The sequence below is a fragment of the Pteropus alecto genome, unplaced genomic scaffold, assembly GCF_000325575.1.
Source record: "Pteropus alecto unplaced genomic scaffold, ASM32557v1 scaffold25, whole genome shotgun sequence".
Classification (NCBI taxonomy): domain Eukaryota; kingdom Metazoa; phylum Chordata; class Mammalia; order Chiroptera; family Pteropodidae; genus Pteropus; species Pteropus alecto.
The window spans coordinates 26046123-26059907 of NW_006441955.1; the positions used below are offsets into that span (position 1 = coordinate 26046123).

Consider the following 13785-nt stretch of genomic DNA (forward strand, 5'->3'; position numbering starts at 1 on the left):
TTATTGAAAGAAGAAACTTGATCTTATCTGCATTTTTTTTCCCTAGGAGCTAATACACCTGACAAAATACTGAAACTCCACAAATATTTATTAAACTGAACCAAATAATAATTTCTTCTAGAAATTATGAGAAAGAACAGAAAGATACTGGTATGGCTACTCATTGATTTTAGCCATTTTAATATACCCACAAAGCCCAGGAAATTGATTTTGGTTCCCCAAAAGGATTTTATTCTTTGTTTTATGGTACAGAAGTAAAAGTGTACTTTCCTACAAAAGGAATGAGGAGAAATATGAAATATATTGTCCTCTCATAAAGATTTGGAAACATACTTAAGTAAGAATTGGACCCTAGATTGAATTTATTCTATTAGTTTTAGACCATTCAATAGGCCATTTAGATGACTGGCCATGTGGAAAGTCAGAGTAGATTATCTAGTCAATATTTTTATTAGATACTATCCCTATAGAGGTCCATTAATTTTTTCTCGTGCATTTCTATCTTGAATGTGTATATATGTTAGAATGTGATCTGAGGTCAAATGCTTCACTATATTTTAAACAAAGAAGGATTTATCATTTCATAGCGGCCAGAAAGATTTTTTCCTCTATGGTTAGCTGATTTTTAGATTTTGCTTTCAGTGAAAACTTACTTTTACAGGACAAAAGCAACACCTATCCATTGTAGAAAGTGTTTTTAGTTTGCGGATAGGGGGGAAAATGAGGCGGTGAATGAAAAATGATTTGCTCTTCTGCCAACCTTTGAAGAAGTGATTTTTCTCTGGTTGGCTTGGCAATAAGATTTATTTTGATTTGGCTCCATCAGCAAATGGGCCAAAGCGCAGTGTTTTTTTTTTTTTTTTTTCTTTTTTGTTTTGTTTTCTTTAATTTAAAATTAATCAAATCAAACATTTCCATGCTGTACCTTGTAGCTGATACAAAATAAGAAAGCCAACTTGCAGTTGTGATCTGGATTACTATGCTTCACTACTATTCATTGGAGTAGTTATAATTTTAAAATCAGCTTGATGTACCCAAGCATGTGTGATAATCTAAATATAACTCCAGACATTTTAGCAATTGGAAAAAAAAAATGTCTCTGAAGCTCTGAAGCTAGTTGGAAATACAAATCGCTTGTCAAATGAATAGAATGTTTTTTTGTTTGTTTGTTGTTTTTTAAACCTGGGAGAATAAGATGGAGAAAGGTTGGGGAAGTCAGAAGAAGATTAGTTAGTAATGCTGTTACATAATTAGCCTTCTTACATTATAAAATTTTGTTCTATGGTTATTGAAATAATATAGGGTTATCTCACTGATAACTCTTCAGTTTTAAAGGGTTGATATTTCTTTTCTGCGCTAACCAGAAAAGGGTCCATATGGCATTGTTCTTGGTTCCCATGTAACTTAAAGGGAAACTGTCACAATGTCTGGGGCCCTTGATGTCTTGCAAATGAAGGAGGAGGATGTTCTCAAATATTTTGCAGTAGGAACCCACTTAGGTGGCACCAGCCTTGACTTCCAAATGGAACAGTACATCTACAAAAGGTAAAGTGACAGCATCTACATCATAAATTTGAAGAGAACCTGGGAGAAGCTTCTGCTGGCAGCTCGTGCCATTGTTGCCATTGAAAACCCAGCTGATGCCAGTGTCATATCATCCAGGAATACTAGCCAGCAAGCTGTGCTGAAGTTTGCTGCTGCCACTGGAGCCACTCCTAGTGCTGGCCACTTCACTCCTGGGACTTTCACTAACCAGATCCAGGAAGTCTTCCAGGAGCTGAGACTTCTGATGGTTACCCATCCCAGGGCCGACCACCAGCCTCTCACAGAGGCATCTTATGTTAACCTGCCTACCATCACCTTGTGTAACACAGACTCTACTCTGCACTCCATGGACATTGCCATTGCCATTCCTTGCAACAACAAAGGAGCCCACTCAGTGGGGCTTATGTAGTGGATGCTGGCCCGGGAAGTCCTGCGCATGCGTGGTATCATCTCCCGGGAACACCCGTGAGAGGTCATGCCACATCTCTACTTCTACTGAAAGGGAAGAGCAGGCCGCTACTGAAAAGGCTGTAACCAAGGAGGAATTTCAGGGTAAATGAGCTGCTCCAGCTCCTGAGTTCACTGCCGCTCAACCTGAAGTCGCAGACTGGTCCAAAGGCATGCAGGTGCCCTCTGTGCCTGTTCAGCAGTTTCCTACTAAAGACTGGAGTGCTCAGCCTGCCACTGAAGAGTGGTCTACAGCCCCCACTGCTCAGGCCAATGGGTAGGAACAACCACTGAGTGGTCTTAAGCTGGTCTTCCACAAACACTTAAACAAAATGGAAATAAGGATGATGGAAAATAAACAGTTTCTAAAAGTTAAAAAAAAAGGTTGACATCTTTAGAAATGTATGTCGGCAAAATTGCTGTGATTGAGAAAATTTCTGCACTTCATAGAATATAATTAATATTCAGCATAACTAACCATATATGTATTGTGTTCTCTCTATAAATATTTTTAATGTCCAACTGATTGAACGGAAATTAGGACCTATGTTTTAAACACACCCTAGTCTAACCTAAACGTCAAGTCCCTAGAGGGCAGCCATAATCTGTTACAGTCCATAAAGATCTTCCTGGATATACCCAATCAGTAGCTGATGTGAAGGGCATGATTTAGAATTAGAGAGCTGTTTTTAGCTGTATGTATTTTAGCAAGAGGACACTAACATCCATGTTTAGACAACCTATTAGAAATGATCTAATTAAGAGCGAAGCAAACATGATTGCAATGGCGTTTGTGTAAATGTCATGTATACATATACCCTAGTTATCATAGAAAAATACTAAACATAACAAAAAAGAAAGTGCATGAGTTTTCATGTGGATGGATGACCTCGCCCATGTTTTTATTGGTTTGCAGTTATTAACAAGAAACCAAAGATCCAAGCAAAGAAAAGGGACTCACTGAATAAGAAATTTTAAAATGCCTGTAAGGCTGCTCATTTCTTCAAAATTTAGCTAGCTTCAGAATGTATGTAGATCTTCTGGAAAGAGTTGGAAACCAAAAGCAAATGAACACTTCATATCAACAGATGTTACTAGGATTTTGTAACTGGGATAAACGTGCTTCATGCCAACCTAAAAAAGAACACTGCCAAGTAAGCCTTGCACGTGGTAGAGTTTAAATCTCTTGCCTTTAATGAGACCTCCTTTACTGGACAATTTGAATTAAAGATAAGTGCCAATTAGCATTATGCAGACATTTCAGCTGCTGTCCTTCCCCTTAGAACTATCCATCTAACCTATTTAAAAATCATTTGCCCGATCTTTTGAGCACAATAGAGGTCAGTAATGAGCAGGCATTATAGTGCATGGTTATTCATCTTGCTCTCACTGATATTCTATTGCTGTAGGTATTTACATAATTTTCTGTGAAGCATACAAGAAAAATAGTATAGTTGGTGAGAGTATCTTGCTAAAGAACTTACGTTTTCACTCTTGGCTTTGTTCTACAGCAAATACCACAGCCACTTTCTATTCTATTGGCCATAAGGAAGTCCGGTTGAAAGAGACAAATCTTGCTATTTGTATAGTAGAAAAAAAATATAAACACATACCTTATCAATATTATGTCTCATGGCTGCAGTAAGATCAATTTTCCTTAAATGATGAATTATGAATGAATAAATTAATGAGATTAATATCACTTTCATGTCAGATGGTATTTTGAAGAAATATATATGGCAGACTTCACACACACTCATTACCTTTATTTTGTTCAAGTGTCTATAGATGCTTCTGTTTCTCATAATTGAAAATTGCTACAGAATTCATATGAGCACTTTGCTATATTTATTTCTATCAACATTCACTGAGAGTAAAACTATAATCATGTGAAGGTCCACACAGTTTTAAAGGTACTGGCAAGCACAATTTTCGTGAATCCAAGGTAAATTTTAGAAATTTGTGAATAACAAAAAATAGTGCTTCTGTCATAACCTATCTATAGGGGTTTGTTGCTTTGCTCCACTGATAATTCTGAATTTTACAATCGCTTTTTTAAAGGTATCAGATATATAAAAAATGGTTTTAGAAAGTTGGAAAATGATATTTACTTTGCTTAGCCAAATTTTTTGTTTATGTCATATATTATATAATGTCCAGAAATATTGTTAAACTCTTGCATTAAAGTTAAACATGCCGAAGCCTAAGAACAATTAAAGTTAGTGTCCCCAAAAGTGATAGCGCAGTTTAAATTGAAAAGAGCCCTTGATTTGAAGTTAAAAAACCTGACTTCCGTTCCTAGGTGGATTCTAATTTGCCATGTGACCTTAAGCAAGACACATACCCTTGACCTCATTTCCTCATCTATAAAATGAAACAGATTAAACTAGTTGATTTTGTAGGTTTGCATCTACTCTCATAGCTGTACTTCTCTTTGGTATCTACTTAATTTTATCTTGTGTATAGTCAGTGTGCACTTGTCAAATTCCCTTTTGTGGGAGATAGGCTCTATCCTTGAAAGCAAGGAATACTTCAGTCATCTTCCCTCCTGCAAAGCAGATAGCAAAGGAACCGGTACATCACAGATGGGAGTACAGTAAATATTTGTGGAAATAAAAGTGGGGCATAGAAATACCGTATTATTCTAGACACAGAAGTGTGTTTCTCTGTATTTCCCACTATTACCCAACAATGCAGAGCTGGAACTGATGCACTGTGATCACTGCCACTCCTCTGTCAACAGTGTTGAAATAAAAGGTAGCTCTTAGTAAAATATGCAATTACTCAAAATATCAGAGCTTCAAATATGTATATGCAGAACTTGATTGAAAAGTTATACTTTTTATTTTGTGATGTTTTTAAATTACCAAAGGTCAAATTTTGTTTTTAAGGAGTTAAATAATACATGGCAACCCAAAAAATCTGCACTCTATTCTCTAGCTTTCCATTCTGCAAATTTCCCATTTATATCTGATGTTTTCTGGACATTTATATCATTGTGATAGATTAATTTCTATCCAATAATATATATTTAAAAATTTAAAATTTGAGTTTATAAAAAGTGATAATACCTAAGATATTTTATACTTTTCCCCCTGTGTGAGTCTAAGAGAAAGTAACCTGAGGAAAACAAACACATCCAGGTACTTCCAAACATGTTTTCTCAAAGCATAATTTAAAGAAGTTATCTCAGATATAAAGAAAGGGATGTTCCGTATCTTGTCACATTGCATCTTTGTGGGTTTGTTTTGTAATTACTTTATAGATTGCAAAAAATAGCAAAAATAAAATGGAGTCAAAAGTTTAAATTGCTTCAATCCCTGTATGAGTCTAAATAAAATAGTTTATTATAAGTCATTCAAACTATAATGAACAAATTGAAACAAGCATGTAGAAAAAAAAAAACTATGATGGATCATAAATCTTAATCTGTTTCTGTTTTTTCTTATACACTCAAGGTGTTTATGTAATAAAATGAGGTTTAGATTTTTAGTTTTATCACTTCATCATGTATAAATGGGTGACAATAGCACCATGGATACAGTCCTTGAAATCCTAAATATCTGTTGGAGAAGATAACCTCCCAAAAGCTATTTTCTTTTTCCTGAAACTCTTTCCTGCTCTGGCCATAAGGTTGAAGAAACCGCTCAAGATTCTGACGACCAACCACAGTGGCCCATCTGTCTGCTGAAGCATCCCCACAACCCTCCTTTGTATTAATTTTCCCTTATTTATCATGATACTCTCAAGGCCTTTTCCTAACTCCCAGAGAATTCACACATAGGACATGGGAGAATGTCCCTCGTCTGCCCTTATTTGATGTGGTTGGTTAGCTTGTCCTGGGCTAAGTTTCTGTTCCCTGGGGATATCCACCTGAAAAGACCCTGCTGGGTCCTGTCTCAAAGGAGAGAACAAATCTGTGTAGTCTTAAATCGACTGGCCTAAGGGTTAAATGCTGAAGTGACCCTGGCACCTGAAGATAGTGCCTCCTTGACCTTCAAGCTTCTGGGCCTGTGAATGACTGCTGAGCTGCTGGAGGTGTCACAGAGACTCAGTGGGGATGAGAATTTTTAATGATTTATGGAACTTCACTCAGCACTGAGAACTACACTTTTTAGTTATAGGACATTTTAGAAATTATTGCAATATGGAACTTCTGTTAACTGCCTTGTAGAAACATATGCACAATAATGTTTATTATTATCAAGATTTACCATGTGCATGTGAGCACACATGCATTCTGTTTCCTGTGAATCTGAAGTGCAGAGCATTGTACTGACAGATGTCATCATCTCCATCATCACAATAATAGCTAACATTTATCTATCATTTACCATGTGTCATTTACTGTGCTACGAACCTTCTACATGTAATCCCCACAATAACCCTATGTTATTTAAGCCACGTTTTAATCCAAAATATTGTTGCTATTATTATCCATATCATACAGCTGAGGAAAATTATGCCCAGATAGTTTAAGGCCTAGCCCAAAGCTACATAGCTTATAATTGGCAAAGAACAATGTAAAACTATTGCTACTTTCCATAACCAGTACTTCCAAGAATAACTGAGCATACTACTTATCCCTGAAATTTTGCTGAACTACTACAATGTGCAAGTCACAGGCAGAAAGAACTTAATAAACATTGGAGATGAACTTTCCAGAGCCAGGCAATAAGGAGAAAAGAGAATACTAGGGTCCTTAACATGACAACACCTGCAATTGTTATTCTTAAAACACCTGATGCTGTGCAGACACTTAATAAACATAGTAGAAAAAATAGCACTGGAGCTTATTAAAGGGTGAGACATAAATAGTAGAATTCACTCATTTGACTAACTACAAGGTAAAATGTGTGTTTCTCTTGTTGGGGATGGTATATCATGAAGCTTAAAAGCCATGACAGAGACTGCCAACAACCATGTGAGCTTGGTGGCAAATGCTTCTCCAGTCAAGCTTTGAGATGAGACCACAGCCTCAACTGATATGTTAAAATTGAGTTCCTGAAGCAGAGGACATAGCTATGATGTGCCTTTCTCTTAACATTAATTCAACTCCATAAGCTTTTCTCACTATGTAGGTAGTCTTCCTTGTTTATTTACTTCACATAAAATGACTATTAATTTTAAGAAACTCCCAGCACAATTCTATAACTGCCAACAGCATATATGTTTAGTGACTTTTGATAGTAATATTTTAGTATGTATAAACATGTTATAACATGTCACAGTCATGCCCATGCATTCTCTGCCTCGATGTGCCAGGTGATGAAAATCTTTTAGAACTCAATAGAGGTGATGCTGATCCAACACCGAACGTATTAAGTGACACTAAATTATATACTTTAAAATGGTTAATGGTTATTTTATGTTATGTGAATTTTACCATAATAAAACAATTAAAAAAAAAAGCAGTGACAGAGAATCAGGCAGCTATTTACTGGTTATAAAACAAGAAATAATGTGGTATTTTTAAGCCCTAGCATTAATAAAATCTTACCTACCACTAAGGGTAGTTGTTAGTATTAAATAAAATATTTATATGATAGATTTAAAGAATAACCTGACAGACACATTATAAGTTCTCCATTAAAAAATCAGCTATTGTGATGGTGATTTTTCATTTTATAAAAATCTCTGATGAAAAGGGCTATTAAAAGTCACTCACTTTTAATAAACTAACACTCAGCATAGGAGTTCTAATTACAAAATCCTGGGAGGAACAATCCATTTCTTTGACTCTATCATGCAAATTTTTTTTTAAAAATACATACAAAATACACACACACAATATGTATAAGTGCTCATTTTAGCAGTTTTTGTTATAGTGGAGTTATATATTTTGTGGAGCTTAGGTTAGTAAAAAACATTTCCGAAAATCTTTTAAATACTTTAGAATCACTCTCAGCAGAGACACATGCTTACCTTATGATAGTTTCAAGAGAACTGAGGTTCCCTTATAGTATTCTTACTCCTAAGTATATAGATCAGACCCAGCTGAAAAGGCCCACAGTATGTAAATAATAATCTCTTCTTCTTTCTACCTCCTTTATCATAAAATAATAAAACATTGTGCATTTATAGCTAAGGGATATTATGTAAACTTTTAAAAGAGTGAAGTCGATTTACATACGCAAAGTGTTGACTTACACGTACACACACACGCATACATTCACACACAAACACACAATTGATTATTTCCAGTTACAGGGATGGGTACATGGTAAAAAGAGGGAGAGAACACAATTATTAAGGTATATTCCTTGAATCAGTGTAGTGTTTGAATCTTTTTAATGACAATATGTTACTTTTAAAAGTACTAAGTATAATTTTAGAAGTCAAGGACATTAATAATGCCTTGTCTCTCATGATTTTGCAAACATTTATGGAAATATTTGGTTTTATAATAATGATACCTTTACTTGAGTAAATATTTAACATTTGGCCTGCAGATTTCAGTATAAGTAAATCTTATTCAGTTATTTAGAAAAACAAGCTCTCTAGTCAGAAAGACAGAAAAGGTACAGAATTCTTTCTACCTTAAGATCCAGAATAAACTTTAAAGAAGAGTTATCATTAACCTGGGCCTTAAAGAATACAAATGGATCAGTGGAATGAGATAAGATATTTTAGGCAGAAGAAACAGCATGTTTCAAGATAAGGAAGCATATGTGAGAGTGACCAATTGTACAATAGTCTGGCTTGGAAAGGTAAAGGCTATGAGGTGAGAGATGACATTGGAAGGGCAAGCTGATGTTATATTGGGAAAGCCCACACATAGCATACTAAGAAGTATATCCTGTTTAAACTAGAGAAACTGGGGAGAAAGAAGGGGATTTTTAGGTAAGAGAGGGACATGACCATATATGTGTTTTTGAAAAGTTCATTTTGGAGGCAATTGAAGGATTGATGTGATTGAAGAGAGGGTAAGGCCAGGTAGACTGGATAGAAGACTGTTAAAATTATCCAGTAGAGAAATGATGAGTTTGTGGGCTAGAGAATGGCAGCAAAGATAGAGAAGAGCAGGAAAATTCAGAGTCTCAATCCACATACAAGTTATTTCAGTCCTTGGGGATGTAATTAATCTGACTCTGCTAATGTGAACTCATTTAAGTAGCTAAGTGCTCTCTTACTATCACCTCACTTATCTCGGGATTCAATTTCCATGTTTGTCCTACCCTTTGAGTTTGAAGATCATTTTTTTCCTAATTGAGAAAACAGAAGCAAAATAGGAGTTTAGTCCTTCCAATGTCATCTGCTAATATTACACCATCTGTCCAAAGGAGCAGGCCTGTCCTTTGCTCAGTATTTCTTAGAAATTATTTTCAAATTTTTATTGCTTTTCAAAGGCTCAGCTCACCCTATGGTTCAGCCTTCTTGATACTATTTTTACAGATTCCTACCATTCTTTCAATTTTGCCTTTGGTAGTCTTTCTCTCCTCCTGGCTTCCATTTTCCTCAAGATTCCCAAAACAGTTATATCTATTTATGGTCTGTAGTAAATTTCTTAGGCTCAAATTTTTAGCTTCTCTCATTGTAAGAGAACATTAAATATATATACTTTTCATTTTTGTTAGTAAATATTATAGTGGTAGTATTAATACCAATAAACATTTAATAATATTTTCTATATTCAAGTTATTTTTTCCATTTCAATTCAGAATGTCTTTCACTTATATATTTTGTTCTTTATTTTTATATGCTGGTTTTATTTGTTTTGCTCCTATTTGTTATGCTTTACATAATTCTTTCTCTCTTCAACAATTTTCTTGCTATCAATTTCTCTTGATTGATCCATGTTCTTCTGAATATTCCAGTCTCTTTCATGGCTTTTTATGTCTTTGTCAGGTTATATATTTTTAAACATACCAATGTTAATATTTCTGTTATTCCACAGGCCATAAATACAGGACATGCCCTGTGTACCATTTGTTCAATGGTATTTTAGAAATTTGTTCATTTATCTTAGAGAGCTTCAGAAACTGCTTTTTTATTGTTGTTGCTGTTTCTTCTAGATAGCATAAATTTTATAGCTACTAAAATTAAAGTTTTAAGTGTTGTTGCTCATATTTATAGTATAGATGGGAAGGCATTCTGGTTTAGTGGAAATACCTTAATAAGAGTAAAAAGATATGAGATATTCCACTTTGCAGCTCTATTACTTTCTTGTTTAAATCAGAATTTTTCTAAGGTTCAGTTTTCTTCTCATATATAAAATAGGAATGGTAATATTTTCTATGGTATATCATAACCTTATAAGTATGAAATGAAATGACATACATAAAGTATATTTATAAATTAGTTGTACCCCTCCTAACGAAGGCAATACATTCTGAGAAATGTATCATTAAATGCTTTTGTCATGCAAACATCACAGAGTGCATTTACACAAACCTAGATGGTATAGCCTACTACACACAATGGAATAACATATTGCTGCTAGGCTACAAACCTGTACACATGTTACTGTACAAAATAACATGAAATTAAGTCAAGCACAAGAGAAAATGAGGCAATCAATAGACACAGTAAACACGAGCTGTCTGAGGCTGCTGCCTGCATAATTCAGCATACTATTTTATAGCAAACTATTTTTTACATGTAGAAAGAGTATACTCTAAAATAACAATAAAAAGTATAGTATAACAAATACATAAACCAGTAACATAGGTATTTATTATCATTATCAAGTATTATGTACTGTACATAAATATATCTGCTATACTTTCATAAGACTGACAGCACAGTAAGTTTCTTTACACTAGCATCACCGCATTCATGTGAGTAATGCAATGCATTATGATGTTACTATGGCTACAATGTCACTAGGTGATAGGAATTTTTCAGCACCATTATGATCTCATGGCACCACCGTCATATAAGTGGTCTGATGTTGATCGAAATGTTACTATGGGTGCATGACTGTATAAAGTATTATATAAATATAAATCATTGCTTTTAAAATTAAGCTCAAAGAAATTTTGTTTGTTATGTGCTTATGTACATGATTCCCTGCATAAAATCTAGGGAAACTAATGAAAGAAAATTGTTCACGTACTTTTTCTCCACCTGATGATACGAAAACTAACCTTGCAAATCTTCTCTGTTTTTTTTTTTCCTTTGAGCTACATTATTTTGAGATCAACAAAATACAATTAGTTACTTAAGTTTTTAATTTTTTTTTCATCTACTAATGGAAAAGCATACTTAGTTCATGGAATGAACTGTTTTTGCATTATATTTTCATAGACAAATATCTTCTTATGAAAAAAACAAATATTTTGAAGTGTTTGTGAAAATACAAACTATGAATATCATTTTCAAAGGCTAGAGATTTGACTATCCTTCACACAAAGTATATATTCATAATAACGATACTAGCAATTATTCACAATTTCAATAACTAAAAATGTAGAATTAAACATGCTTTTATGGAGTATTAATCTTTAACACTTTAACACTCATCAGATCGACATTACCTTCGCTGGAATTAAAGAAAAGATTTATACATGGACTCTATTTGGGAATGAAGAAATTCAAAGAGAATGATAGGAACTCCTCAAAAAAGTAATTTGGCTTTTTTTTTTTTTTTGATAAAACTTCACAGAGATCTGATGTAATGTTACCTGCAATTGCCGTGAACGTCCTGAGGTTAATAGGCTCAAGACTGCAGATTTGAGCGGCGACAGAAAGTATGGAAGGTCATCCACGCGGGACCTCGCACATGTCCTGTCTGTCTGGAATGAACATACACTTCTCTACTTGTTCAGTGCAAATCCCTGTGTATTTTAAGTGAAGGTAAATTCAAAAATTCTATTAACCTTAGTAGAAAAGAAACAGCAACATTCTCCCAGTAAATGCAGGAAAGACTGATAAAGTGAACTATATTAGCCTAGTAAGTAGAGAGTCAGTTTCTTTGACGAACTAGAGGATATGGATATACAAGCAGATAAAATGTCACATTGTTTCAGATGCACCAGAAATTGCCCTAAGGAGAAAGAAACAAAAAGCAATGAGAATCAACATTCTCACTTAGAATCTGCCACTTATATGCTGTAAATGAAAGCTGTATGTTTCCAGGCAGATGTCCACTGTGTTTTTCCTTCTTCAATTTAACCAACATTGGGCCTTGTTACAAACCAAATTTAATTTACAGCTCAGCCCAATGCTTTACTTTCACCTCCTTTCTTCTGTTTTCTTCAATCCTATATTTTCCCTTTTACTAAGAGAAAACAAGGTGTACAAGATCAACACCCACATTAGGCCTACACCCTCTTAAATCACAAGAGGCTAAGATCCTGACAGATGTCCTAATTTTCTAATTCCAAAGGATTCTGTACCTATTTTATGTTTGTAAACTAGAATATGTACCGATATACTATCAGCAGTCAAAGCAAAATTAACATTACAACACATTATCTTGTAAATTTCTTTGATTTTTACTTAAAATGGTCAGCAATACTACTGTAACATTGCTATTACAGATTTAAATAAGACTGTCTGTAACTGATTGACAAGATCAATAATTTTAAGATCAAATAGTAACAGCTTTTTTATTTTTCTTTAATCAGAGCCTCTTTGTTTTATACATATGCCTACAGCTAAATACTACTCTCTTTCTGTAGACAGTGATTCCAGCTGTGCACTGTTAAGAAAATGAGAAGACAAAGTGGAGAATCAATTTTTTAAAAAAAGCTTCAGTTGACAAAACTCTATAGTGGATCAATGGAATCTAGCTAGTTAAGACATCTTTTAGTAGTTGAGATAAGAGTATATAATTACTATAAATACTTATACATTTTATGTCTTTTTCATTTCATATTTCAGTAAAGAAAATCTTCCTAAGTATGTAAAACTTTTTCTTATGATATTTGAATGATTTTTTTGTGATATTATACATAACCACTTTCACAAAGCTATAAATCAAGGATAATCCAACTCTACAAAGATCTCACATTTATTTGGAATTCATCCATTTAAGAATAAAATTCTCCCTCTAAGAATTTTTTTTAAAAGTATAAATACAGTTTCAAGGTAGACATAATTGTTTTCTTTCATTACTTAGTACTTAAGGGAATTATTTTAATTATTCTTTTATCATTTGTTTGTTTGAACAGGTTTTCCCATAAATATAGAATGTGTAAGACTGATATAGAGCAGGAACATTTGTTTAATAGGTTGATCTATAGATCTGATATTTATTTAATTAGGTTTCACCAAATTTGCATACCAAAAGTAATTAGTTGTTTAAAATTCCTAATAGCATTCAGTGAAATATTGTTTGAACTATAGTAGCCCACCTTTGTTTATTAAAAAAATAAACAAACATTAATGAAAACTCTTCTAACTGGCTCTAGTTCTCAAGGAGAAAATATCCCAGTAATGGTGCTTAAATATAAAATGTGGAAGTAAATTATTTAGAAATTAATTTAAAGATTGCAATTAGTTTACAAAATAAATAATATGATTCATTCTGTTCATTCAACTTTGCCCTAAATATACTGTAGGCTGAGATTCTTGTTTTGTATATATTTTTACTATATCAACATAATTTTTAGATTGAATCATAGCTATTATAAAAAGAGACTTTAGTGATTCTGAAGCACAGCTATTCAAAACTCTAGCAGTAACCAAGCACTTTTGAAACATTCTGATTGCTCAACATAGTGACACTTAAAATAAAATATTCTGAGCACACTCAAGTATGCATTAGTTCCAAATTGAATTACATAGTATATGTAAATTTTCACATAGTAATTCATTATTAAAATGCAGTTTCTAGGCTTGGGGAAG

At 33.7% G+C, this 13785-nt stretch overlaps 1 pseudogene; it reads left to right on the forward strand.

The window, feature by feature from the left end:
• The first annotated feature begins 1423 nt into the window (after positions 1 to 1423).
• Positions 1424 to 2296, forward strand: LOC107196213 (annotated as a pseudogene).
• The last annotated feature ends 11489 nt before the right edge of the window (positions 2297 to 13785 follow it).